Below are 5,058 nucleotides of genomic sequence, written 5' to 3'. Positions count from 1 at the left end.
CAAGAGGCCACTGTGACACAGTGGAGCTTTTTCAGACCAAGGAGACCATTGTGGCATGATGGAAGAAGATTAAACCAACAGGTAAGGCCACATGGAGCCCAGGAGGCATTGTGACATGACGAAGGCAAGGATTCCACTGTGGCCTGACTGAACCATATGGAACCAAGGAGCCACTGTGACACAGTGGAGGTTTTTCCAACTCAGGAGACGATTGTGACATGATGGAAGATGATTGTACTCACAGGTAAGGCCACATTAAATGAGGAGCCAGGAGGACACTGTAGAGCTTTGCAATCCAAGGAGACTATTATGACATGATGGCAGATGATTGAACTCCGAGGTAAGGCCACATGGAGACAAGGAGGCATTGTGACATGGAGAAAGCAAGGATTCCAGTGGTGCCTAATAGAACCACATCGAACCAAGGAGTCACTGGGACACAGTGGAGCTTTTTAAGGCCAAGGAGACCATTGTGACATGATGGAAGATGAGCAAACTCACAGGTAAGGCCACATGGAGCCAAGGAGTCGTTTTGACACAAAAAAAGCAAGGACTCCATTGCGACATAACAGAACCGCATGGCGTGTGGAACCAAGGGGCCACTGTGACACAGTGGACGTTTTTTCAGACCAAGGAGTCATTGTGACATGATGGAAGATGATTAAACCAAGAGGTAAGGCCCCATGGAATGAAGAAGCCCTGGTGACACTGTAGAGCTTTTTCAAGCCAAGGAGACTATGGTGGCGTGATGGAAGATAGTTGAACGCAGATGTAAACGCCTCATGGAGCCAAGGAGGCATTGTGACATGACGAATGCAAGGATTCCATTGCGGCCTAAGTGAACCTCATGAAAGCAAGGCGCCACTGTGACACAGTGGGGTTTTTTCAAACTCAGGAGATGATCGTGACATGATGGAAGTGATTGAACACACAGGAAAGGCCACTTAAACCAAGCAGCCGTTTTCACACAAAGAAAGCAAGGATTCCATTGTGACACGACAGATCCGCATGGCGCATGGAACCAAGGGGCCACAGTTGCACAGTGGAGCTTTTTGAGACCAAGGAGTCATTGTGACGTGATGGAAGATGCTGAAACCAACAGGCAAGGCCACATGGAGCCAAGGGCCATTGTGACATGAAGAAGGCACGGTTAACATTGCGACATGACAGAACTGCATGGAACCAAGGGGCCACTGTGACACAATGGAGCTTTTGGAAACCAAGGACACCATTGTGACATGGTGGAAGATGATTGAACCAACAGGTAAGGCCACATGGAATCATGGCGCCATGGTGACACTCTGTAGCTTTCTCAAACCAAGGAGATTATTGTGACATGATGGAAGATGATTGAACTCAGAGGTAAGGCCACATGGAGCCAAGGAGGCATTGTGACATGAAGAAAGCAAGGATTCCACTGTGGCCCAACTGAACCACATGGAACCAAGGAGACACTGTGACACAGTGGAGGTTTTTCAGAACAAGGAGACCATTGTGACATGATGGCAGATGATTGAACTCACAGGTAAGGCCACATGCAGCCAAGGAGTCGTTTTGATATGAAGAAAGCAAGGACTCCATTGTGACACAACAGAACCACATGGCGCATGGAACCAAGAGGCCACTGTGACACAGTGGAGCTTTTTCAGACCAAGGAGACCATTGTGGCATGATGGAAGAAGATTAAACCAACAGGTAAGGCCACATGGAGCCCAGGAGGCATTGTGACATGACGAAGGCAAGGATTCCACTGTGGCCTGACTGAACCATATGGAACCAAGGAGCCACTGTGACACAGTGGAGGTTTTTCCAACTCAGGAGACGATTGTGACATGATGGAAGATGATTGTACTCACAGGTAAGGCCACATTAAAATGAGGAGCCAGGAGGACACTGAAGAGCTTTGCAATCCAAGGAGACTATTATGACATGATGGCAGATGATTGAACTCCGAGGTAAGGCCACATGGAGACAAGGAGGCATTGTGACATGGAGAAAGCAAGGATTCCAGTGGTGCCTAATAGAACCACATCGAACCAAGGAGTCACTGTGACACAGTGGAGCATTTTAAGGCCAAGGAGACCATTGTGACATGATGGAAGATGAGCAAACTCACAGGTAAGGCCACATGGAGCCAAGGAGTCGTTTTGACACAAAAAAAACAAGGACTCCATTGCGACATAACAGAACCGCATGGCGTGTGGAACCAAAGGGCCACTGTGACACAGTGGACGTTTTTCAGACCAAGGAGACCATTGTGACATGATGGAAGATGATTAAACCAAGAGGTAAGGCCCCATGGAATGAAGAAGCCCTGGTGACACTGTAGAGCTTTTTCAAGCCAAGGAGACTATGGTGGCGTGATGGAAGATAGTTGAACGCAGATGTAAAGGCCTCATGGAGCCAAGGAGGCATTGTGACATGACGAATGCAAGGATTCCATTGCGGCCTAAGTGAACCTCATGAAAGCAAGGCGCCACTGTGACGCAGTGGGGTTTTTTCAAACTCAGGAGATGATTGTGACATGATGGAAGTGATTGAACACACAGGCAAGGCCACTTAAACCAAGCAGCCGTTTTCACACAAAGAAAGCAAGGATTCCATTGTGACACGACAGATCCGCATGGCGCATGGAACCAAGGGGCCACAGTTGCACAGTGGAGCTTTTTGAGACCAAGGAGTCATTGTGACGTGATGGAAGATGCTGAAACCAACAGGCAAGGCCACATGGAGCCAAGGGCCATTGTGACATGAAGAAGGCACGGTTAACATTGCGACATGACAGAACTGCATGGAACCAAGGGGCCACTGTGACACAATGGAGCTTTTGGAAACCAAGGAGACCATTGTGACATGATGGAAGATGATTGAACCAACAGGTAAGGCCACATGGAATCATGGCGCCATGGTGACACTCTGTAGCTTTCTCAAACCAAGGAGATTATTGTGACATGATGGAAGATGATTGAACTCAGAGGTAAGGCCAAATGGAGCCAAGGAGGCATTGTGACATGAAGAAAGCAAGGATTCCACTGTGGCCCAACTGAACCCCATGGAACCAAGGAGACACTGTGACACAGTGGAGGTTTTTCAGAACAAGGAGACCATTGTGACATTATGGCAGATGATTGAACTCACAGGTAAGGCCACATGCAGCCAAGGAGTCGTTTTGATATGAAGAAAGCAAGGACTCCATTGTGACACAACAGAACCACATGGCGCATGGAACCAAGAGGCCACTGTGACACAGTGGAGCTTTTTCAGACCAAGGAGACCATTGTGACATGATGGAAGAAGATTAAACCAACAGGTAAGGCCACATGGAGCCAAGGAGGCATTGTGACATGACGAAGGCAAGGATTCCACTGTGGCCTGACTGAACCACATGGAACCAAGGAGCCACTGTGACACAGTGGAGGTTTTTCCAACTCAGGAGACGATTGTGACATGATGGAAGATGATTGTACTCACAGGTAAGGCCACATTAAAATGAGGAGCCAGGAGGACACTGTAGAGCTTTGCAATCTAAGGAGACTATTATGACATGATGGCAGATGATTGAACTCCGAGGTAAGGCCACATGGAGACAAGGAGGCATTGTGACATGGAGAAAGCAAGGATTCCAGTGGTGCCCAATAGAACCACATCGAACCAAGGAGTCACTGTGACACAGTGGAGCTTTTTAAGGCCAAGGAGACCATTGTGACATGATGGAAGATGAGCAAACTCACAGGTAAGGCCACATGGAGCCAAGGAGTCGTTTTGACACAACAAAAACAAGGACTCCATTGCGACATAACAGAACCGCATGGCGTGTGGAACCAAAGGGCCACTGTGACACAGTGGACGTTTTTCAGACCAAGGAGACCATTGTGGCATGATGGAAGAAGATTAAACCAAGAGGTAAGGCCCCATGGAATGAAGAAGCCCTGGTGACACTGCAGAGCTTTTTCAAGCCAAGGAGACTATGGTGGCGTGATGGAAGATAGTTGAACGCAGATGTAAAGGCCTCATGGAGCCAAGGAGGCATTGTGACATGACGAATGCAGGGATTCCATTGCGGCCTAAGTGAACCTCATCGAACCAAGGAGACACTGTGACACAATGGAGGTTTTTCAGAACAAGGAGACCATTGTGACATGATGGCAGATGATTGAACTCACAGGTAAGGCCACATGCAGCCAAGGTGTCGTTTTGATATGAAGAAAGCAAGGACTCCATTGTGACACAACAGAACCACATGGCGCATGGAACCAAGAGGCCACTGTGACACAGTGGAGCTTTTTCAGACCAAGGAGACCATTGTGGCATGATGGAAGAAGATTAAACCAACAGGTAAGGCCACATGGAGCCCAGGAGGCATTGTGACATGACGAAGGCAAGGATTCCACTGTGGCCTGACTGAACCATATGGAACCAAGGAGCCACTGTGACACAGTGGACGTTTTTTCAGACCAAGGAGTCATTGTGACATGATGGAAGATGATTAAACCAAGAGGTAAGGCCCCATGGAATGAAGAAGCCCTGGTGACACTCTAGAGCTTTTTCAAGCCAAGGAGACTATGGTGGCGTGATGGAAGATAGTTGAACGCAGATGTAAACGCCTCATGGAGCCAAGGAGGCATTGTGACATGACGAATGCAAGGATTCCATTGCGGCCTAAGTGAACCTCATGAAACCAAGGAGCCACTGTGACACAGTGGGGTTTTTTCAAACTCAGGAGATGATTGTGACATGATGGAAGTGATTGAACACACAGGCAAGGCCACTTAAACCAAGCAGCCGTTTTCACACAAAGAAAGCAAGGATTCCATTGTGACACGACAGATCCGCATGGCGCATGGAACCAAGGGGCCACAGTTGCACAGTGGAGCTTTTTGAGACCAAGGAGTCATTGTGACGTGATGGAAGATGCTGAAACCAACAGGCAAGGCCACATGGAGCCAAGGGCCTGTGTGACATGAAGAAGGCACGGTTAACATTGCGACATGACAGAACTGCATGGAACCAAGAGGCCACTGTGACACAATGGAGCTTTTGGAAACCAAGGACACCATT

The sequence above is a fragment of the Anomalospiza imberbis genome, unplaced genomic scaffold, assembly GCF_031753505.1.
Source record: "Anomalospiza imberbis isolate Cuckoo-Finch-1a 21T00152 unplaced genomic scaffold, ASM3175350v1 scaffold_123, whole genome shotgun sequence".
Classification (NCBI taxonomy): domain Eukaryota; kingdom Metazoa; phylum Chordata; class Aves; order Passeriformes; family Viduidae; genus Anomalospiza; species Anomalospiza imberbis.
This window is presented reverse-complemented; position numbering follows the sequence as displayed.